This window comes from Pongo pygmaeus, chromosome 10, assembly GCF_028885625.2.
Source record: "Pongo pygmaeus isolate AG05252 chromosome 10, NHGRI_mPonPyg2-v2.0_pri, whole genome shotgun sequence".
Classification (NCBI taxonomy): domain Eukaryota; kingdom Metazoa; phylum Chordata; class Mammalia; order Primates; family Hominidae; genus Pongo; species Pongo pygmaeus.
Window position 1 is genome coordinate 94,617,674 of NC_072383.2, and position 24,051 is coordinate 94,641,724.

Below are 24,051 nucleotides of genomic sequence, written 5' to 3' on the forward strand. Positions count from 1 at the left end.
TCTCGATTCCCCTCTGCCCCCCAACTCTTCCATCCCAGCGGATGGGAAACAGCGAGTCCAGCCGCCTCCCCACTTCGGGACCCCCCTCCCGGGCCAACTGCGCAGGGCACGACCCCGTCGTGGTGCCCCGCGCGCTCGACCCCCAGGGGTTGAGGTGAGGAGGGATCCCCCGCGTCCCGGGAAGCGCGGCGGCTTCTGCGGGTTGCGGGCGGACCCCCTTCCCCGTGGGGAGGGGCTGCGGCCGCGCGGAGTCGCCGCGGGTCGGAGGCTCCTCCCCGGGGTGGCCGCGCAGGAAGCGGGGTGGGTGGGGGCGGGTGGGGGCGGTGCGGGGCGCGCACTGGGTCGGGGCGGCGGGGGAGGCGCGGGCCTGGGCGGCCAGCCCCGGCGCACAGCCGCGGCCGGGGCGCGCGGCGCGGGGCGGAAAAGCCTGTTTACACAGACTGCACACCGCCTGGGGAATAATGCAGTAAAGGAAGTGAGCCGGCTCGGCCTGACTGCTCCAACTTCCTGCTCTCACACACACCAGAGGGGAAAAAAAAAGAGGAGCGAGAGAAAGAAAAAAAGGGGGAAAAATCAGGATCTCATTACAAGAGCCACAGACCGTCTGCAGACGCCTGTCAGCATGGAAAGTCGGGGGCTTTCGCCCGGGTCCTCCTAGAAATTCCCCCCAAAGGAGACTCCCCCACATCTGGGTAGGTAACAGGGCTTCTGCCTGTTGCTCGGACACTTACAAAGTTTGTTTGGGGGTGTTTTTTTTCTTTCTTTTCTTGGGCGCGGTGGGGGTGGGGCGGGGGGCGCCGCGGGGTGGGCTGCGGACCGGGGTGGGGTTGGCGGTGCGTCCACGCGGGAGGGCCGGCCGCGGGGAGGGGGCGCCGCGGCTGCTCCTGCGCCCGCGTCGCTGCCACCGCCGTCGCCCGAGCTCGCGCCGGGCCCGGGGCTGCGGGGACCCTGCGCCCGCGGCTCCCCTCTCTGGGGCTGCGCTGCGAGCCCAGAGGAAGGGGCGCCGGGCGTGCAACCCTGGGAGCTCGCCCAGGGCCCCGCTGCAGGCAGCGCGGGGAGCGGGGGACGGCGAGACTTCGGGTCCCTGGGAAGAACCGTGACCGGAGCAGGCTGAGTGCCTGGAGGCTGGACCACCGCCGACCTTCCAGCTGGGACCGCAGTCAGGCTCCCCTCGAGTGGGCAAAGGGCACCGGTGCTCGGATCCAGGGAGGGAGACAGGGATGGAGAGGGCGGTGGAGGGCATGGGTCGCGAAGGTGTGGGGCTGGGGGCTGCGTCCGCTCTTGCTTGGCAGGTGACCCCCGCCCAGGTCACCGCCCCAGGCGCACGCCAGGTCGGACATTTAAAAGCCGGTGGTCTCTATTGGGCATGGTTTTGGAGAAGGACCAGGCAAGAAATGATCTTGGGGCCCCTTCCACTCCCCATCCCTGTTTACCTTCGAACTCAACGTTGGCCTGTGACGCTACTGTAACTTTTGGGGAGGCGGGATTAAGATTTTGGAGTAGTTAAAAAGCAAAAATAAAAGGTCTCGGTTTTGTTATCTTTTCTGAACCGAATCATCCTAAGGACAAGCTGCAGTTAGGCGGCGGGTGGAGGTGGAAGCAAGAAATGTTATTTCAGAAACTGAAAAAGGGGCTTTTTAGAAAGAAAAAAAAAAACGAGTGTCGGGAGAGTTTCTGGCTTGTCTGGAAACGGCAAGACTAATTGCCATGCGCTTCCGCTTTGAAACTGGCAGCAGACAGCATCTTGAAAATGACTCACTAGAGGAGCTCACAAAGAAACTGTGGTTTGCCCCTTCTCAGGTTTATGTATTTGTGCCTTTTACAGTTTCCTTTGTAGTGTTCGAGGGGTCCCCCGCCCCTTCCCCGCCAGCCCCCTCCCACCCTCCCTCCTTTGAAAGCCCCTGGCCGGTCTTTAACTCCCCCCACCCCAGTCCTCCAGCCGAGGGGTGGCGGGGAAAGGGGAGGCTGAGTTGTTTTTGGAGTTGGCTGCGGAGAGGGTTAAAGGGATTCTGCTGCTGCAGGGGGAAAAAGTTCCTTGAATTTTCCACTGGCTGCTGCAGGAAGAGAGAGCCCCCTTAGTCATTGCTAAGTAATGTCTGCACACACACCAACTAATCTCATTAGGAGTTTCCGCTGCTCGGCACAGGAGGGGTTTTGTGCAGCCACTGTCAGCCTGGGAGCCCGGCGCTGGGGAAGGAGACAAGTTATGGCTTTATTTACTTAGGGGTGCAGCCGCCCAACGAGCCTTTTCAGGAAATGTCTTGAAAACTTTGAAGTCACTTTGGCCATTTTGGATTTCAGATTTGCAGGTTTTTCTTTCCCGCGTGTGTATGTGTGTTGAGAGGTGGGGGGAGATAAGCAGCTCACACACCCCCATCTTCTCCATCTGTGTTTGTCTTTGGGGGTGGGGGTGTGTGGAGCATGTTCCAGGCATCTATTCATGAGCTGAAATCGATTTGTGAGCCTTACAAAATACCCTCTGATCTCTTTTTCTTTCTCTCTCGCCATGGCACCCATTTATTTGGAAAAGGTCAGTTAGGAGTTTCAATTTATGAGGATGATAAAATTACAAATTGTGTTAGGAGGTCACATGGGTCAGGCAGTTAAGGAGACTGTCCATAAGTGTTATTAGAGTTTCCAGTAATGATCCTGCCTAGAAACCCCCCTGAGTTTGAAAAGTGATGGCCTTTCTATGCCAAATATAGCAAAGGCCTTCTGCCCTCTAAAAGTGTTTTTTTGTTTTTTTTGTTTTTTTTTTTTTAATTTAAATGTTGCGTAGAAATGTGTGGAGTTACTAAAAAGGGTCAAAAGGAACCTGATTGGAACGATGGGGCACCTTTATTGACAAAGACGTGTTGCTTTTAAGGTGTTGGCAGTTCTTTTACGGTGGCAAAGTGTGTCCTAAAAACAGCCCGAACAGCCCGACCGGGGTATGAGTCAGTGGACATGAGTACAGGATGTCCCTAATGCTATGCCTGTCACAGAGTAGGTGCTCAATAAATTGTAGCATTGAAAGCTGTGAGTAGGCTAACAAAACTTATAATAGGTAAGAAAAGACTTACAAGATCTCTTACATTTTGCATGAGTGTTCCTTAAGAATGGAGGTTGTAAACTCTCTCCAGAGTACATTTCCTTTAAATAAAAAAGGAAGTATTTAGAATTCCTCCTTCTAAGTAATTATTTGGGACACATAGGTTCATTTATGTTAGTGGTTCACAACTAGGAGTGATTTTACCTCCCAGGAGACATTTGGCAATGTCTGGAGACGTTTTGGTTGTTATAACTAAGGGGGTGCACTGGCTTCTAGAGGGTAGACGCCAGGGATGCTGCTCACCAGTCAACAATGCACAAGAAAGAATTTTTTGGCCCAAAATGTCTATAGTTGATTGAGAAAAATCTTATTTACTTTAATGATGATGAAGATGATGAAAGCTCTTTAACATGCATTCAGTCAACAAATAGGACATTTAAAAGTCATCATCTGTTAAATAGGACATTTAAAAGTCATCATCATCATCAATTTTGGCCACATACATAACATAGGATTCATGGATTTTCTCTTTCTCTTTTTGGTCAGTAACATGCAATAATAGAGTGACATACGGATGGTGACATTGTGATGATGTACCCTTTATGTCCTGAATTAGGCCATCTCTGAAACTCTGCAAATATAGCATCTTCATGCACTTGGTACCAATGCTGTTGAGACCAGAATGGCAGTAGTCCAGATAGGGGAGAGCAGTGATTTGCCAGCTCCATTTGAGTTTTGAAGTTACCTAAACATTTATTAAAAACCTCCTCTTTTTCTTATATAAAAAATTAAATAAGTCAAAAGTGCTAATATACAGTACATGTAACTCTGAGGTCATATATTACAATTTATATTTGTAATAACTTTTTGGAACTTGAATCTTTTCCTGAAATTGGTCTTAAAGGACTTCCAGGCAGTATATGTAAATTAAAATATTCCCTTCTTAGCTGTCAGATATTAGATTTTGTGTGTTCTGTGGTACCCAGTTATATTCATATATCTATCTGATTCAGAAGACCAATATGGTGCTGTGAAATGTTGCAAAACATGACCTGATGACAACCCAAAACACTTCATAGAAAACTATCCAAGAATGTGACTTCCTGGAGTAGAGTCTTTTTTCACTGAGGGTGAGTTGCTGCTTACTAATCGTTAGTTTTGTTCCCTTCCAATTCTAAGGAATGACTCAGTCATCTCTGTGTTTCCCAGACCTGGACTTCCTCATGAAACTTTATTTTTTTAATTGTTTATGTTGCCAGGGCTGGCCTTGCACTCCGGGGCTCAAGTGATCCTCCCACCTCAGCCTCCTCAGTAGCAGGGGTTACAGGTGTGAACCTCTATACCAGCTGTCTCATTAAAGTTTAAAAGAAATGGGTTGTCTATCCATTCTGGCTTTGTTCTGGCTGTAGACCCCAGATGACTGTCTTCTGACCCTTTCCTAAGGTTCTGTACATAAATATACAGGTGAGAGGGGAAGAAGACTCCATTTTTGTCAGATTTTCTTGTATGTTTCAGGCAAAAGTTTTTTATGTCCTAGTTATCTTTAATTCCTCTTTGCCTGTATAGATTGACTTATAACACACTTTGAGACCATGCTAGCAGAATAGTATCTTCTAAAGGTTGGTTATTTTTTTTTCCTATTGTAAAAAATATTAATGTGAATTGCCTTACAAAGATACAGAAAACTGCTATAAAAAAATAGACATCTCCCATAATTCCACTGTTTACCTTTTGATGTGTAATTGTCCAGTTTTTAAAAAATGCATTTGTGTGTCTATGTATATCCACACATGCACATACTATTTTTAATTGAAAGCACACTGTACTTACTGTTTTATAACTTTTTTCACTTAACATATCATGTAACACATTTTAATAATTAGTACTGAGACCGAAATTATCACATAGAGCTTCTATTTATTGATCTAATAAATGTGTTGGCTCAACCATGGATTGACATAATTTTTTCATAGACTTGTTCAGTGTTTTTTGTCCTCTGTGGTTCAAGTAATGTTCTAAGAATGCTGCCCTCTTGAAAGACTGAGTTCCTATGTGCTGTGAAATTTTGGATTTTGATGAGTTTCTCTGTGATTTAAGGATGAGTCATGATTTTCAGTAGAATATCAAGATGTAGTAACAGGAAGTACAGGGCACTACACATCAAAATAGAATGTTAAATGATGAAAGAAGAGAAACCAGGTTAAACCGAAAATATACCTTGAAATTATCCAACTATGAAGGGAGAGGAAGGTGTGTTTTGTACACTTTAACAACTCCTATTACTGTTTCATTTTCTATCAGTGGAGTTTCCAAACTTTGAAGTTGGTGTTTTAAATTGATTTTTAGCTCAAGATTGCTGTTGTTCATAGCCACTTTGAATTGAGGTCATTCAGCCTTTTGATTGAAACCATGGCAGTGAGACCATGAAAACTCTAGTTTTGCCACTTATGGAGCAGCCCCAGTAAATAAAATTAGCTGTGTGTGTGTGTGTGTGTGTGTGTGTGTAACCTTCTGTGAAATTCTAAATGTCTTCAAAAATGGTAGATCACTCAGTCTTTTAAATAACTATTCTGTGCAGAAATTCAACTCCCCATGGTTCCTGCCTGAAACCAAAATAAAAATGGCCTTTCATCCATTACTGGAGATATACATATATGTCAGCAGTTTTAAAATAAACTTTGAACTAGTCATTTCAATAAATTGTGATTTGGTTTGAATTCCCACTAGGAATAAAGTCATTGACTACTTTATTGCTATGTATTAATTTACATTTCCTGGAAAGTAATTACTACATTTTTCTAAGAATTAAATAAGATTACTTTATACCATGGCTGAGAAATTTACTTGTATATTTTTAAAGAAATTTAGATGATGTTATGTTAGTGTATTCTAATTTGAATTAGACTGAAATGAATTTACTTGCACATTCTAAAACAAGGATCTAAAGCACATAGTATCATAAATATGCTTAAAGTTTCTATAGCTAAGAACAATTTCTGAATATCCATGTGTAATATGGGAGTGATGGGATAGGTATAAAACACTTATCTGGATACCTTCTCTTTTTATTTTTTTAATTGATATAAATGTACATATTTATGGGGTACATAGTGATTTTTTACATACGTATCATGTATAGTAATTAGATCAAGGTAATTAGATCCATCATCTCAAATGTTTATGATTTATTTGTGTTGGGAACATTCATTATCTTCCTTCTAGCTAATTGAAATTATATAGTATTATAGGCATCCTGCAGTGCTATAGAACACGAGAACTTACTCCTCCTGTTGGAGACCTTCTCTTAAGACTGATGAAGCTAGGGCTCCTGTACTCCAAGCAATAGAGTAAAGAAAACGAGGCTCTTGGTATCTTCCCCTCTCTCTTTTTTTTAAGTTGAGTTATGATTTACATATACTAAAATGCACAGATCTTAAGTGTTATTGTATACGTACATGTAACCCTGCCCAAAGAGACAATATTTCCATGTCCCCAAGTGTTTTTTGGCTTATGTATTTAGAGACAGAGCCTGGTTCTGTCACCCAGGCTGGAGTGCACTGGCACTGTCATAGCTCAGTGCAGCCTTGAACTCCAGGGCTCAGGTGATCCTCCTGCCTCAGTCTCCCAAGCAGATAGAACTGCAGGTGTGCACCACCACACCTGGCTAATATTTTTTTTTTTTTTTTTTGAGACAGTGTCTGGCTCTGTTGCCTAGGCTGGAGTGCAGTGGTGCGAGCTTGGCGCACTGCAACCTCCGCCTCCTGGGTGTAAGCAATTCTCATGCCTCAGCCTCCCAAGTAGCTAGTATCATAGGCATGTGCCACCATGCCTGGCTAATTTTTGTATTTTTAATAGAGACGGGCTTTTGCCATATTGGCCAGGCTGATCTCAAACTTCTGGCCTCAAGAGATCTGCCGGCCTCCACCTCCAAAGGGCTGGGATTACAGGAGTGAGCCACCATGCCTGGCCTCTGGCTAATTTTTGTATTTTTTGTAGAAATGGGGTCTCATTATCCCTGGCCATTTGCAAAATTCCGTTATGGCAGTTTCATGATTCTACCATATAGATTCTTAAACTTCAGAATACCTTGATAAAATATTGTATTTTATTTAATCTGCTTAGTTAAAAATAAATCAGAATGTGTAGATTTCCTCATCATATACAGTAAGAGGAAAAAGAAAAATCCTTTCTATATTACCTGATACCTGCAAAATATTTAACCAAAAGTAATATGTGTGCTTTAGGAAAAATGTATTACCTTAAGACTAATTGGGATGAGAGGATATTAGTAAATCTTCCCAGACCTCAGTTTCTTTAGCCTGATGGTAAAGTAGTTGAAGTGGAGGCTGGGTGCAGTGGCTCACATGTGTCATCCCAGCATTTTGGGAGGCTGAAGCAGGCAGATCACTTGAGCCCAGGAGTCTGAGACCAGCCTGGGCAACATAGTGAGACCCCATCTCTGCCAAAAATTAGCTGGACGTGGTGGCGCGTGCCAGTAGTCCCAGCTACGCGGGAGGTCGGGGCTGCAGTGAACGGTCATTGTGCCACTACACTCCAGCCTGGGTAACAGAGTGAAACCCTGTCTCAAAAAAAAAAAAAAAAAAAAGGGATTGAAGTGGAGAAGCTGAGATACTCCCTTTCAAGTCAGAAGCCCTATTTGTGTACTACTATATTTGGAGGAAAGGACTTGACTTCTTCTAAGAGTTATGAAAGTGTGATATGAATTTTTGCTGTCATCTCCAAACATCTGACTTATAGACATATGCAGGAATTTAAACAAACAGCTATTTTGTGGTGGAAAAGAGGGCTCCCCATAAGTTTCCCCTTGAATTCCATTTTGGCCCCTTATTGAATAAGGAACACTCCAGTGGAAGGCCAATATTAGCTGCCATGCTTCCTTTCCTCCTAGTCTTTTGAGGTTTGTGACAGGCAGCACTGATTTCTAATGACCCACAGCCACCTCATTCTTGGGGACATCAGTGACTGTCTGAGTTGAGTGCTTTGTGGCACCAGATAAGAGTTTGGTCACCTGGTTAAATTCCTCCTCCTTCCTTCTGATAGTCTTTGAAAGTGCTGTCTGCCCCCACTGCTGTATCTTGAGGGTTCTCACATTCCCTTGCACCCCCTCTGATCCCTTCTCTCCCCAGGAGCTAGAACAATCCTTTCAAAACACAGATCTGACCAGGTCATTCTTCTACTGAAGAATCTTCTAGTGGCTTCAGCTTAGGATGAAGACAGAATCTCCTAACTCAAGCTGCAAGATGTGATTTGGGCCAGCCAAACTAGCTTTTCCTCAGTTCTTCAAATGCTTAAGGTGTCCTCTGCCCTCTGTCCACTGGGTCTTTGTCAGTGCTGACAGAATTTTCCCCCGACCCCTCTATTTTTCAGACTCCACGCCTAACCAATTTGTAGGCGTCTTTTAGTTCACACTCAGCTCCACCATCTTTTCTTGGGGAAGCCTTTCCTGTCACCTAGAGTAGATCTCCCTCAGTCATCTGCTCCTGGCCTTCAGAGCCCTTACCACAAGCTTTTTTTTTTTTTGAGAGATGGAGTCTTGGCCTGTTGTCCAGGCTGGAGTGCAGTGGCACCATCTTGGGTTACTGCAGCCTCCACCATGTGGGTTCAAGAGATTCTACTGCCTCAGCCTCCCAAGTAGCTGGAATTACAGGCTTGTGCCACCACACCTTGCAAATTTTTGTGTTTTTATTAGAGACAGGGTTTCGCCATGTTGGCCAGGCTGGTCTCAAACTCCTGGCCCCAAGTGATCTGCCTGCCTCGGCCTCCCAAAGTGCTGGGATTACAAGTGTGAGCCACCATGCCTGGCCGCCACAGGCTTTATTTACAGGTTGCCTCATTACCTGAATTCTCTCTCTCCAAATTCTTGTTACCCAAACACAGGAACATGAGATGGAGTCTCGCTCTGTCGCCCAGGCTGGAGTGCAGTGATCTCAGCTCACTGCAACCTCTGCCTCCTGGGTTCAAGTGATTCTTCTGCCTCAGCCTCCCAAGTAGCTGGGACTACAGGTATGCACCACCATGCCTGGCTAAGTTTTGTATTTTTAGTAGAGACGGGGTTTCACCATGCTGACCAGGCTGGTCTCGAACTCCTGACCTCGTGATCCACCCGCCTCGGCCTCCCAAATTGGTGGGATTACAGGCATGAGCCACCATGCCTGGCCAGGAACTAGTTTTAGAGACATCTTTCTGAAGATAGGGCTGGTGTCCCTCATTATTCATTAATGCTATTTTCTTCAAAACCCAGGAACCAAATAGATGCGATAGCATGGCATCCCTCATGATCTGAAGTTACTGTCTGAAACTGCGGCCCCGTTTGATTTGGATATTGGGGGATGCCTGCGCGTGTCTGTGTCATGTGCTGCGTGTCTGTGGTGCCATCAGTCTGTGAGCTCCCTCTGGGCCTGCATCAATTTTTCTCATCCTTTGTATTATCTCAGCACTTTGTACAATACCTGGCACTCAATGAATTAAAAATAATCTGAAGTGGGGGTGGGGTGGGGTTGTCAATATAGCCCCACCTTGTTTTGCCCTTGGACTTGATAAAGCCCTTTGTTGCTATGCATATGTCCATCTCTTTCCTAGACAATGAGTTACTTGGATTAATAACATGCAGATCTCTTGGTTAAACCATAAAGACAGGCAGGGGCGGTGGCTCACATCTGTAATCCCAGCACTTTGGAGGCCGGGGCGGGCAGATCACTTGAGGTTAGAAGTTCGATACCAGCCTGGCCAACACGGTGAAACCCCATCTCTACTAAAAATACAAAAATTAGCCGAGTGTGGTGGTGCACGCCTGTAATCCTAGCTACTTGGGAGGCTGAGGCTGGAGAATCGCTTGAACCCGGGAGGTGAAGCTTGCAGTGAGCCGAGATTGTGCCATTACATGCCAGCCTGGGTAACAGAGCGAGACTATGTCTCAAAAAGAAAACCCATAAAGACAGACAAAAAGTTCCTCTATGCCACTTCCCATACTTTTTGTTTAGACTTGCAAGAAAAGTAGATATATAGAAATGAAGTTAGTTTGCTAGTATCCTGGAGGACAAGGTTTGGCCCTATTGTTGGTGTCAGTGTTACTATACTGAGAGTGGTCGGTTAACAGTAAAGTTATTCATGGGATAGGATATGTTGAAAGAATCTCAATGTAAAGTTTTTTTTATAGAATTAATCATTGTAGAGCAACCATCATTAGTCCTTTATGAAAGACTTCAGTTGATCAAGTTTTCGTAGTTCCCTTGGATAACCAGTTTTTAATCCTATAAGATCCACAGTTACAGGTCCTTCTTTACTTATAATAAAACCTGTGTGTGTAGCTTCCGTCTGTACCTTTTTGAAATTAATGATGTTTCTGATTGAGTTTGGAAATAACAAAAGATTCTGCTCACGTGATTATGAAGACTTGAATGACTAAACACCCAAACTCTTTTTTGGTGGGGGAGGACTAGGTCTCCTAATAAATTTCAGCTGGGTTTTGCCAAGGAGCAATTTGTTGATAGTCAAACCTTGATTAAGCGGAATGTATGATTAAGGAGATTTTTCTCCTTGCACTTAATTGTCAGAATAGAGAGATTACATCAACAACAACAACAACAGCAGCAGCAACATCAAAATAAGCCCGAAATTATTCTAGGGTAACTGCAGGAATTCTCTGTGGGAATCAACAGTAGGAGTTCTCCTCTGCTTGCACCTGCAGGTTGTCATCATCCTCAGAGTTAACGATCCTGAGACTCAGGAAGATCATACTATTCTATTAAGCGAGAAAAGGAGGTGTAAATGTTAGAATGAGTCCCTAACACTAAAAGTTAAGAATATTTCTCTGGTTAATGCTCATTGAACTGGAAATGTCACTTCCCCTCTTCATCCCCTTATTGGAGTTTGGAAGGCTCGCCTTTAGAGGCTCAGATGCAAATCCTTGTTGGAGTTGATTCACAGATGAAAGGGCTATGCCCTGGAAGGTGAGGAGTGTGTATGCGCCTTTACAGATGTGGGCTGCAAGAGGGAGGTCTGTGTCTGAGAGAATGGGACAATAGGTGACTTCAGTTGGTGCTGCTCCTCTTTGCAGAGTCACTGCCCATGTAGAATTGAAGCCCTGGTTCTGTGAGAGGGTGGGAGCATAAGTGAATGTTTACTAACCGTCTCCACCCTTGAAGAATCATTGTTTCACAATGAGAAGTCAGGAGAGAACCTGGATTTATTACAGAATTTGCAGGAAACAAGAAAGCATAGATTCCTGATCATCTCAGCACGTCCCATTATGAACATACAGAGAGGGGACCAAACCATTTAGTATTATCTTTGGGACTGTGTGTGAGGTGCCTTGTATGATCTTGAAACCCTCTGGCAACTAGAATTCGTGACCATTGGGAGGGAATTTATTTCTGCTCACATTCCTGTAGATTTTTTCAAGCCCCAGCTACTGATCATTTAGACCAGAGGGCATTGGATGGGTTCTTTTCTTTTTTTCTTTTAGAGACAGCATCTTGCTCTGTCACCCAGGCCGGAGTGCAGTGGCGCAATCATAGCTCACTGCAGCCTCGAGCTTTTGGGCTCACGTGATCTTCCCACCTCAGCCTCCCTCTGTAATCCACTGGGATTACAGGCTTGAGCCAGTACACCCAGCTCTTCTTTTCTTTTTTGAAAAAGCAGTTTAGAACAAATGCCTTGAAATGCTCCAAGTGACGCCTGAGTGAGGGTTAGAACTGATTAAACTCCGGGCAGAGAGATGTTGTCATATCTTTGCTGCATGCATAGCCCAGTGCAAAAATGCCCATAGATGGACTGACTTCGTCTTAGATAGTTGAGGCAAAAACAGAAGAGCCAGTCAGCCACTTGGCATTTCTGTCCTCACTTAATTCACCCCTTTAATTGCTGTACCATTAATTCTCAATGCTGGATTGATGACAAATGAGGTAATCTGAAGAGTGTTAAAATTTTCTTAATGTGTATTACTTTAATGACAAAACTATATGCTGCGTGAAGACATCTTGAATCAGATGACTCAAGTGTACTGTGAATTCTCAAAGGATTGGGGGTCACGGCTCTCACATAAGCTCGTTGCCCTGCTTTGATTTCAATCAGAGCTGAACCACAAGAACAGCATCTTCCTTCAGCCTCTGCCACATCCTTTGTGTGTTTTTTTTAAACCTAAATATTAAAGCCTAGTAGTTTGTCTTTCAGAAAGGAGAAACTTTAAAACCTTGATGTAGAAGAGCAGACGTGCACCAGATGATTCAAATATTTTACCTAATGAAAGGGTGAAAGGGACAATTTTCTTTTTCTTTCTTTCTCTTCTTTCTCTTTCCCTTTTTTTTTTTTTTTTTTTTTGAGACGGAGTCTCACTCTGTTGCCCAGGCTGGAGTGCAGTGGCGCAATCTTGGCTCACCACAACCTCCGCCTCCCAGGTTAAAGCGATTCTCCTGCCTCAGCCTCCCAAGCAGCTGGGACTATAGGTGTTCGCCACCATGCCTGGCTGATTTTTGTATTTTTAGTAGAGATGTTGGCCAGGCTGGTTTCGAACACCTCACCTCATGATCTGCCTGCCTTGGCCTCCCAAAGTGCAGGGATGACAGGTGTGAGCCATGATTTTCTTTCACAAGGGAAAAAAAGATCCTCTAAAGCAGGATCTGGCTGTTATTTTGTACAGTTATTATATTCATGCTGAACAATTATTGGAAGAACAGGTAGAGTAATAAGTTGTATATGACATTTCAAAAAGGGACTGCCCAAGCCAGTGAATGGCAGATGCCCACGTGGGAATTAAGGGCAGTGAGGATGCTTTGGGGTACAGATTGATGTTTGATGCTAATGCCACTAACAGCCAGTCTCTTCCATCAGATGCTTTTGGTGGTCTTTGCATAACACCATTCCCTGGACATGAATGAATGAACGGTTGGTCTGCCCCTTGATGGCAGTTTTAATGTTATTTTGCTCATTTATTCAGTACATCTTGATGGTTAATTTAAAAATGTTTGAAATATGAGGCATTATGAGAAGACTGTTAAGTTTTGAAATCACTCACTGTCTTAATTTTCAAGTTTTGGAAATAACAGTACCCACCAGGAACACCAAGCTGTTCTAAAATGTGTTCCACTTACAGTTGTTTGTCTACAAGTTGGGTTTGGTTTAAACAGACATTGAATGAGAGGTGAGAGGGCTGTGCTTGTACTTTTACCTTAACACCACTGTATTTTTACTTCCTGTTAAAAATAACTTTATTAGACGTGCTGTATACTTAGAATCCCTCTGCATTTGGCACCATAACCATCATATGCAGCTAGACTTGATGTCCATTGTACAAAAATGTGAGCGAGACATAGGCATGTGGGGAGGGTAAAGCTATTCAAGGGGTAGTGACTACCTTCGTGACTTCAGATGCAGTTAAAATCCCACACACATGTCCGCCACATGAGCAGGTGATGATATGTTGAAGACTGCAGAGTCACTGTTTTTTATAGTTCTCTTCCAAAGCGAATATTACCATACCAGATTTATGTATAAATGTTTATGCCTGGAATTTGCATTTCCTAAACCATGAAAGAGTTTTGTTGAGAAGAGCACGCAGGAAAAACAGTGAAACTAACCGGTTCCTTGCTTCAGGAACCACCTCTGTAAGGCAGCTCTTTGTGCTTCTCAAAAACCTCTAAAGATGTTGATGGTGATCCCTTGGTCATAAATAACAGTAACTCATAACCATTTCTGCAAGAATACTGTATAGAGTGGGACCCAAAGTATAATGGGTAATGTCAGTATTATCCAACTAAACCTTGACATGTTTTGGCAAATGTTAAACATCAGAAAAAGAAAGAAAAGATGTATAATGCAATTAACCCTTTGTATAATAAATTATCAGCAATTCAAATATGTTATGCTGTAAAGTGTTAACACTGATCATATCCTCTAAACAGTGTCTAGCTCAGCCAACTGTTATCCTTTGCCATATCTGTGTACCATTTAAAAGAGGGATTAAAAATGGTTTCAGTGGATTTACTCTAGGAAGGGAGAAAGGTAACTTTTCCAGGTAGGCTGATTGTAGAGGGCAGTTTTTTGTTTTTTGTTTTTTGGTTTTTTTTTGAGACAGTCTCGCTCTGTTGCCAGGTTGGAGTGCAGTGGCGTGATCTTGGCTCACTGTAACCTTCGCCTCCCAGCTCCAAGCGATTCTCCTGCCTCAGCCTCCTGAGTAGTTGGGATTATAGGCGCCCGCCACCACTGCCACCTAAGTTTTGTATTTTCAGTAGAGACGGGGTTTCACCATGTTGGCCAGGCTGGTCTGGAACTCCTGACCTCAGGTGATCCACCCACCTCGGCCTCCCAAATTGCTGGGATTACAGGCGTTAGCCACCGCATCCAGCCAGAGGGCAGTTTTTTTTAGTGACTTAACCATCCAGAAATGATTAAGTTTACTTTGTTATTTTAAGTTCTATAGAGAAGATAAGAAAGTTCCCAGTTTTCCTGAGAAGAGCATGCAATGGCGTCTCTCCTTCTCCAGGCCACTGCCAGGGCTTTCTGTGAAGGAGCTGGAAGGGAGAGGGTCAAGGGTTCTTGTTGCTTCATCCAGTTCCCAAGAAAATTATAGCCTGATGTGTCATGCATTGTGAGAAACAGGCACTGGTGAGGAGAGACGAGTTTTGGTGGAGGCAGTAAATGAAGTGCAACCAGATTTAAATGACCTCCAAGGAGCCTATGAGGTGCACTGTGGCCTTGGTAGGACAGGGGAGCAGAAGTCATGCTCCCACCGGAGGGAGTTTTGCAGGGACTGGAGAAAGGAGCTGCGAGGGGAGGAAGAGGCTCTATAACTCTCTCCAGGATAGAACCAGGGAGGTAGAATGGCTGTGCAGATGTTGGAGGCGGCCGGGGCCAGGTGCAGCTGGGCCAGGGGAAGGGGAAGGTGCACAGATGGTTGGGCACCTCTCTGCCAGGAAACGCTCATTGCTGCATCAGGACTGGGGTGCCCAGCACAGCTGTGCAGGCTTCCCGGTCCCCAGGATCCCTTGGGGATCCTTCTGAGAGGAAGGGGTGATGTCACAGCTCACACCTGACCCCACCTGGGACCTCTTCCTCCCCAGGGGTGCACCATTCTTCCTGACCCCGCCGTGGTGCAGCGTGTGTGCACACGTGCAAAACAGAGACAGGGCAGACGTGATGTTAAAGGCCATTTGTAAGCACAACAGATTGCAGGTTGCCATCGATGCAAAAAGAGTGGTGTCCAGAGTTTGAGTGAGGAGCTAACACGAGATTTTCTTTTATTAAACATATTTTATCTTGCTTTTTTTTTTTTTTTTTTGTAATGTTTCCACTGGGTGGTGCTGCAGGAATTCCTACCTTTTGCCTTGGATCTACCCTTCCCAGAAAGACGCCTCTAAAGCATAATAGGAGGAAGTCCTGATTTAGAAAGATTTTACAGTTTCAACACAATAGAAGAGTTTGGAGGATGCTCTGGCAGGAAATGTTTCAGTTTCTGGATGTGGAAAAACCGCCATCATTTTGTATCCATGCAAAAAGGTTCTCATTGCACTGGGTAAATACTTTCGACTTTCATCAGCTGCTTCTTTAGCACAGAAAAGCTTTCAAGTTTATCAGAAAGATTAGGGTTTCATTCTAGTGGAAGTGGTCTATAAGATTTCCTTTATTTTGATTTTTGTAAAACCATCTTTAAGTAAATAAACATTTTCTTACATTGACAACCATAGATTTAAGAAAATACTTCTGGCAAGGCTGTCTTTAAAGCTGAAGACATTGTTCCATCCTTATTTTAAAGATCATTTATACAATGCATTGATCAAAAGGATTACATATTTTTACTTTCAAATACTTTTAAGAAGTCTTTTAGTTTGATAGTATGTAAAGGATAAGACTGACTTAGCCCCTTCTACAGAGGAGAAGGTTGAAATACAGAAGTTAACATCCCTGCTGTAGCTCACACGACTCTTTTTCTCCTTTTTTTTCCTACCTTTGACCAAGGCACAGAAGATCACACAAATTTTTAAGGTTTTGGCTGCAATGAGAATTTGTTTATCTTGACCTCCAACTTTTTTCTCTTGTACGCAGGATTGAATTGTATTGATATTAATAGTACAAAAATTTGCGGAAAAGATTTTCCATTCAAGCAAAGGCCTCTGAAACATAAGAATCAAAAGTAGTATGAGGGTCGGGGGGCCAGATGCCCACTGGGGATTTGAGAGCTCATGAATTTAAAGCTCAAACTGAAAGACAGTTTGTAAGATCTTAGTAAGTTTCACTGACTGCGGAACAGCCTGTTGTTTTCGGGGCATGTTGTGGTCCTCCATGAAATCCTAAACACTGCTTTCTTAGAACCTGAAACAGGGCTTCCCTAGAGGTGTTTTTTTTTAAAGGAAAGTTTTGGAGGCACTGCTAGGTGCTAGGGACCTTGCCAGATCCTGTCATGCACGGTTTCCCTGGGATTCCAGCCTGTCCCTATTCACACTTGAAGTACTTCTCATGATTCGTTTCGTGATGTGGGGTGCATGCATGTTTGGGGCCTCTCTCGGGCCAGGCTAGCTCACTTCTGTTTCCTCTGACTTTCATCCTGTTCCACCGCCCTGCACACACACACACACACCAAGTGGGAGGTCCAGGGGCACCGACTTCCAGAACACGCAGCTTCTCAATGTCCCACTTGTATCGAGAGCCACCCTTGCTTATTTAGTGTTGGGTGAACCTTGAACCTATTTAAACCACGATACAGATCTTTGAAAGGAGGGCACTGGTTAACAAAATGGTGGATGGGGTGGATTCAAAGATTCTTTCTCGAAACAACCCAACTGGAGCAGCTGGAGACGCAGATGAGGCAACACCAGAAATGAACAAGGAAATGTCCTGATTTGATTCCTAGTAGGAATGTATTTCCCACGAATTACAATGAGACGTTTCCCTTAGCAGCCGTGAAGTGTGCATATGAGATATGAAGCCTCTACTGGGGGCATATGCGCGTTGATTAAGAACCTGGACTTTGGAGCCAGATGCCCCTGGATATGAGGCTCTGTTGGCCCGTTTTACCCATGTGGACATGAGCGTCTTATTTCACCTTTCGAAGTCATTGTTCCTCATGGGCATAGCCAACTGAGAGTATTAAATTTAGACAGCATGTATAAAGCACTCAGCACAATTCCTGGTACATAGTAAGTGGTCATCAAATTTAATTGCACTAAAAAGAAAAGCTCCTATTTAATAAAGTAATGGATTTATTTAGGTATGGGTGCTATTCTTCAGAAGTCCATGGGATCTCAGCATTGCTGGTGGTGGAGGATATATTAATAGCTAACGTTTTCTTAGAACAGTGCTCTTAATTTGAAATTTATAAGTTTTAGAGTTTTATAAATCCTGGTGAAATTATGTGTATTTTGTATAGCTGTATATTTTTCCTAGAGAATGTTAGATTCTCAAAAAGGTCCATGGACCAAATACGTGAAGAGGAAGCTGCCCTGGGGATGTGATTGTGTGTGTGTGTGTGTGTGTGTGTGTGTATATGTGTATCAGTTTTATGTATGTGAATATATTTAAGGTTGAATATATGAGATTGCTGGTATTTGACTAGTTTTGATCTATAAAAACAATAATTTCTTACAGTTCAACTTAATAGTTGTGATATTATGAAACAATTTGAAATATATCACGATGTGATATTTATAATGAAATATGATTGTAGCTTATTTTTGTATGTTATTTATCAAAGCCTAGCAAGTTAAAATTCATCAGGCAGCCTTGGACCACTAGTAACCATATTTACCTAAAATAACTTGTGCTTTTCCATTGACTTTAATCACAGGAAATACAAAATAAAAACTTTTTTGTGTCTAGTATTATGAAACAATTTAATTTTCATTGTGGATTTATTAATAGCTTTATTACATCTAATGAATCACTTTTCTGATCCAAATGACTACTGTGTAGGAGAATCTGCTTAGTATTTTTTTCCCTGTTGAATTCACAGTGTTAATTACTTTGGGGAGGAACAAAAATTCTGAGTTTTCTTGGGCAATAAGAACCTCAGTGTTGTTTCAGAAGGCAGAGTTGGGCTGCAGTGCTGAAGGTTAAAACAGAGCTAAAACACAAGACAAAATGAAACCAGAGCTGCAGTGACAAAGTGGGACAGATGTAGGAGGCCAGGTTTCCTGTGGCCCATTTTCCAGTTTCCTGCCTGCAACCTGCAGAAGAAGAGGAAGCTGAATGTTACCAAGTATGAGAACTACGGGACGTGCTTCAAGCCAGAATTAAGAGAATGCAAACAACACAGGCAACAAAAACAATTGCAAAGAAAGTGAATGTTCAGGTTTTAGTCCAAAAATGTCTGGGAAGGAACAGCCCATCTGTTTAAAGAAAAAGCATTGTCAGCAGAGCTTGTCCTTCCATGTGAGACTCTAAGGGGGCCTAGGGAATGCCTCAGGTTGTAGGAACCTCTGTTTTTTATAGCCCCACTCATCTTTCAAGACATGGTCTGCTGTTTTAATACAGAGGGTTACCTGAAAAGATTTTCCCTGCAGTTCCTAGGACTTCTAAATCTGTTTCCTGGGGATGTTGATATAGTGGGGAGGTGGATGTGGTTAACCAAGCAGCTCTAATGAACGGCAGCCTCAATTTGGGAAGGCCGGGTGACCAGTTGGCTGCTTTGATCTAGGAGGCTTATATTCCTTTAACCACCCAATAAAATTTTTGTCTGATGTTTTCAAAGAAGAGATTAAATGAAGATGTGTGTGTTGAAGACTACATAGTGCACACTCTATGTGGCTACCTGGTGAGCCACGTGGCAGGATACAGGACTCAATGAAGACGACACTGGAGAAGGGAGTGAGTTCATCTTTCTCCCGGGGGCGGGGGAGGGAGAAGCAAAATAAAATTATTTTTTCTAGGCTCTTTAGCTCGTTTTGGAAGAGTCTGTGAAGTCAGATCTTACAATACCCATCTTAGAGAAATTGAGAGCCAAAGAAATTGTGATTCATTACACACCTTTTAATTGAGTACCTATTGTTTATCAGGGGCTCTGTTGGAAGTGCTGGGTAATGCAAGTGACATGACGGCTAGAAATAAATAGCTATTTATGTGTTGTGGAAGGCTTCATATAAGGCATATATGAAGGGGGCATAGAAACCTTGTTGAAGGTTTAAAACATATATAAGCCTTTGGCACGGTACCATGCTTTTTCCACACACCATCTCATTTAAATTGCCTTGCGGCTTTGTGCTACAGAGAAATAGGGTGTGCTTCTGGGACAATCAGTTATTTCTTTACCCTGCAGATTGACCACCTCTTCTTCTCTAAGCCCAGAAAGAACAAACTCTATACCAGGAATCTTAAAAAGTTTTGGAATGTTAGGGATCAAGAGGTACCCACATGAGGCAGCCTTGGATGGAAATAGGCCCTTTTCTGTCTTAATGTGGGCGCGCTCTGAAAACGTAGGATAACATAGGGCTGGGTTGTATGGTGGTAGGGTGGGGTGCGGTTAATTATGTGGGAAGAAGTAGAATGGTTGTAAGACATTTTCTCAGCCAGAGTTAACAAAGCCATCATTTACTACTCGCCCATATAAAAGTCACTGACAAACCAATTGAGTTACTTCTAATTTAGCCAGAGACAGCATAGTTTCAGAAGGAAAGAGGGGTGGTTCCTACACACAGTAAATTGCATATGTTGTTATTTCAGTGGTTGTCAGTGATTTCCTCTGAAAAGTGTTTCTTTTTTTTGTTTTTGAGACAGGTTCATGCTCTGCTGCCCAGGCTGGGGTGCAGTGATGTGATCGCAGCTCACTGTAGCCTCAAACTCCTGGGCTTAAGTGATCCTCCTGCCTCAGCTCCCCAAGTAGCTGGGACAACAGGTGTGTGTCACCACATCCAGCTAATTTTTGTGTTTTTTGTGGGGATGGGGGTCTCACCATGTTGCCCAGGCTGGTCTTGAACTCCTAGGCACAAATCATCCTCCCTCCTCGGTCTCCCAAAGTGCTGGGATTACAGACATGTAATCCATTCATTAAAAACCCAGTAATCCTTGCATTGTGCTAGATATAACATGTACAGGCATGTAATCCCAGCAACCTTTCTCTTTCCCAAGATGGAAGAGTTATTTAAAAAACATTGCAGACTGGGCTGGACACGGTGGCTCACGCCTGTAATCCCAGCACTTTGGGAGGCCGAGGTGGGTGGATCACCTGAGGTCAGGAGTTTGAGACCACCCTGGCGAACACGCTGAAACCCTGTCTCTACTAAAAATACAAAAATGAGCCGGAGGCAGTGGTGTGCGCCTATAATCTCAGCTACTTGGGAGGCTGAGGCATGAGAATCACTTGAACCTGGGAGGCGGAGCTTGCATTGAGCCAAAATCACACCACTGTGCTCCAGCCTGGGCGACAGAGCAAGACTCCGTCTCAAAAAAAAAAAAAAAAAAAAAAAATCCATTGCACCCTGTAAAGAGTAAGTAAATAGGTGAGCAATACCTACTTTTGTTTACCTTTTTTAAAATGGACAATTTGTAGATATTCACAGAATGCAAATACTTGTTAATAAATGAAAAGCTTGGGAGACATGAAGTTGGCCTCATGCCTTTTTTATACACAGTGATAATGATTAAAATAATTTAAATGTCCTTTGAAAATAAATTTAATAGTCTTCCAACTCAGAAATAATAAGAAGACTTCAGAACTTGCATAAGTTGTTTTTTTCCAAATATTATCCTTATTTACTTAATACCTTACACTTACTCTGTGCTGAGTTATTGCAGATCCCCAATAATATAAAATGTTGTCTTCCAGTTCTTTGACTGAAGTACAGGTTTCATTTTCCATAATGAAATGGCTACTACCCTTTGTCTTAGACAATGGATAGTATCATGACATGGAAATGCATAGCAGATACTGGCAGAGGAGTTGAACTCACCAGAATTTTCAGTAAGAAGTGTTCAAATCCATCTTCATTTCTCTAACCATGCAAAATTTAACAAACGAAAAAAGACATGGGTACCTCATGAGCACCTATTTTGTTTATTCCTTACCCAGAAGTTTTTCTCCTTTTCTTGGGCTCTCATTGCCTTTTTTTTTTTTTTAAGTTGCCTTGTTTCTTATTTCCCACCACATAGAAGCTTAAGAAAATCAAAGCTAATTCTGCCCCCTCAACTCCCACCTCAGTAAAAATGAAACAAGGAACATGCAAAGGGAAGTGCTAGGTTGCCATCAGTAGAAAGAAGAACAAATAAGTGGGCATTTCGACTTCTAAGAATGGAGGCAAAAACTTCATACTTTGCATAAGGAGTGTGTGTGGCCCCTACTCACATTAAGACGTCGGGCGCCACCTTGTGGCCGACAGGAAGGAGGTCAGCTTCCAAGAAGAGGCCAGTAGCTTTTCGGGGACAGAGGCAGGAGGAGCTGGGACACCTGAAGCTGGGATCGTGTCATGTGACCTGACAGCTCTCACGTAGGCAGAGGCAGGCACAGCGTAATGAGAATGATCAATATTTCTATCAATAGCATCTTTCTTTTTGAGGCTCCGTCGGATTAAAGAATGAATCAAAGTTAAATAAAAACATCAGAAAGACTAAGAGGGACATAAAACTTTTTTTTTTTTTTTTTTAAAGAGAGAAATTCTCGCTCTGTCACCCAGGCTGGAGTGCAGTGGCGTAATCACAGCTCGCTGCAGCTTCTACTTCCCAGGCTTAGGCGATCCTCTCACCTCAGCCTCTTGAGTAGCTGGGTGGACAGGCACGCACCACCACACACAGCTAATTTTTGTATTTTTTGTAGAGATGCGGTCTTACTCTTGCCCAGGCTGGTCTCGAATTCCTGGGCTCAAGCAATCCACCCACCTCGGCCTCCCAAAGTGCCGGGATTACAGGCGTGAGCTACCACGCCTAGCCTCAAAACTATTTTCATAACTGCATTCTTTAAGTGCAAAAAGCTGAAAACAGAAAAAGGGCAGAAAGTAATCACTCAGAGTCTGCAAAAATGTCCCTCCCCTCTGTGCCAGAGGTCAAGCGCTTTACTCTTGGCCCCTCCACGCCTCTCTACGCTGTGTCTTTTGCCCTGACCAGCCCATGAATGCCCTCCTGTGAGGCCCCGTCTGCAGCGGCTATGAGCGGTGTTGTCATCGTTGTCCCTTGGCTTGTCATTTAGAACATCTTTCTTTCTTCGCTCTCTGACCCAACAGCTCTCATGTACTTGACTCTCCTTCCCGCTCCAGAGAAACCACATAAATGGGAGCAGAATGTACCCCAGGAAAGGAGAGAGCCCCAAGGACCCTCTTTGCTGAGGTGACACAGCTTGGAGGCCTCAGAGTCAGCATTTAAACCAGTGTTTCTTAAGCTGGAGTCGGAGAATCTGTGCCCTGGCATCTGAGTTTTCTGCAAGCATTTACGATTTTTTGTGCTTTCATATTTGATGATAGACTACAGAACAGAAGCATACTCCAAGTCACCTTATAAACCACAGTCACCATGTGGCTGAAGAGTCTCCCTGGATTTCAGTGCCTGTGTGGGGCTCATTGCCTAATGGACAAAGAGCCCAGGTGGGTGCCGTAGCTACACAATGCCTTCCAGCCTGGTGAAGGCCACGTGACTCCACCGCAAGCTCTGTGAGGAGGATTCCCTGTAGCTTAAAAGGTAATTGTAGTTAACATTTAAATAGCACTTATTTTGTCCCAGGTGTAGTTGAAGTGCATTATTAGTAACTTCTGTAACTCTTACAACAACCCTATATGATATGATACTTACATCAGTCCCGTTTTACCTATGAGGATACTGAGGCACAGAAAGGTTAACTTCCCCGAAGTCCCGCAACCAGACAGGACGAGTCTTTGATGTTGAACCCAGAGAGTCAGGTGCCAGAATCTGCGCTTACCTTCCAAACAGACAAAAGTGCTTCACTAGCACCTGCTTTGAGTTATAGAAAATAGTTATACAGCTGGATGCGATGGCTCATGCCTGTAATCCCAGCACTTTGAGAGGCTGAGGCAGGAGAGTTGCTTCAGGCCAGGAGTTGGAGACTCCTGAGCAACATACAGAGATGGTCTCCACAAAAAATTAAAAATGTAGCAGGGCGTGGTGGCACATACCTGTAGCCCAAGCTACTTGGGGGCTAGAGATGGGAGGATTGTTTGACCCCAGGAGGCTGAGGCTGCAGTGAGCCAAGATCACTGCACTCCAGCCTGGCTAACAGAGTGAGACCTAGTCAAAAAGAAAAGAATTATGCTTCAGTGAAAAACTGCATTCTTGACTCTAGAGAAGACTCCCTCCAGATGATGTGATTCTGATTTTTTGGAAGCTGTTTTACAACGTTGTTGACTGTAGGTAACTGATCATGAAATAATTCTTGTCTATGGACAGCCAAATTCTGTCTTACAGAGTGCCATTGACTCCCACCCCTAGTTTTGCCTCCGTTTAAGCATTTATTTCAATGTTCTTCTTCTATAAATGCCTCTATTATTCAGATGCTTTTTTGAACTCATTATAACGTCTGCCTGGTTCCCTACTGAATTATGAGTGAAATAAAATCTCAAACGTGTTCGTTTTGATACCTGTATGAGAGCCATGATTTAACCCTCTTTTGAAAATTATTTTTTAACAAACCAATTTCTCAGCTGGGCACAGTGGCTCACACCTGTAATCCCAGCACTTTGGGAGGCCGAGGCGGGCAGATCACGTGAGGTCAGGAGATCGAGACCATCTTGGCCAACATGGTGAAACCCTGTCTCCACTAAAAATACAAAAAAATTAGCTGGGCGTGGTGGTGCGCACCTGTGGTCTCAGCTACTTGGAAGGCTGAGGCAGGAGAATCGCTTGAACCCGGGAGGCGGAGGTTGCAGTGAGCCGAGATCACACCACTGCACTCCAGCCTGAGGGACAAAGAGAGACGCTGTCTCGAAAAAAAAAAAAAAAAAAAAATCACTTGTCAACACTGAGAACGAATCACTTTTTCTCCTGCTCCTTTAAAGGAGGTATGCATATGATTCACATTTGACAAGCTGCTCTAAATCATCTAACTTCACTCTACCATGACAGATGACAGCTCTACA

The 24,051-nt window shown here is 43.9% G+C and overlaps 1 protein-coding gene across 3 annotated transcripts in view; it reads left to right on the forward strand.

The window, feature by feature from the left end:
* The first annotated feature begins 338 nt into the window (after nucleotides 1–338).
* The window catches only part of ELK3 (ETS transcription factor ELK3), a 75,316-nt gene continuing 51,603 nt past the window's right edge, over nucleotides 339–24,051 (forward strand). Inside the window, exon 1 of one of the 3 annotated variants that reach the window (XM_063646600.1) lies at nucleotides 339–692. The gene's annotated coding sequence lies outside the window, so the exon portion shown is untranslated. The remainder of the gene's footprint in view (nucleotides 693–24,051) is intronic. The other 2 variants (XM_063646599.1, XM_054442309.2) reach the window with 2 other exon arrangements.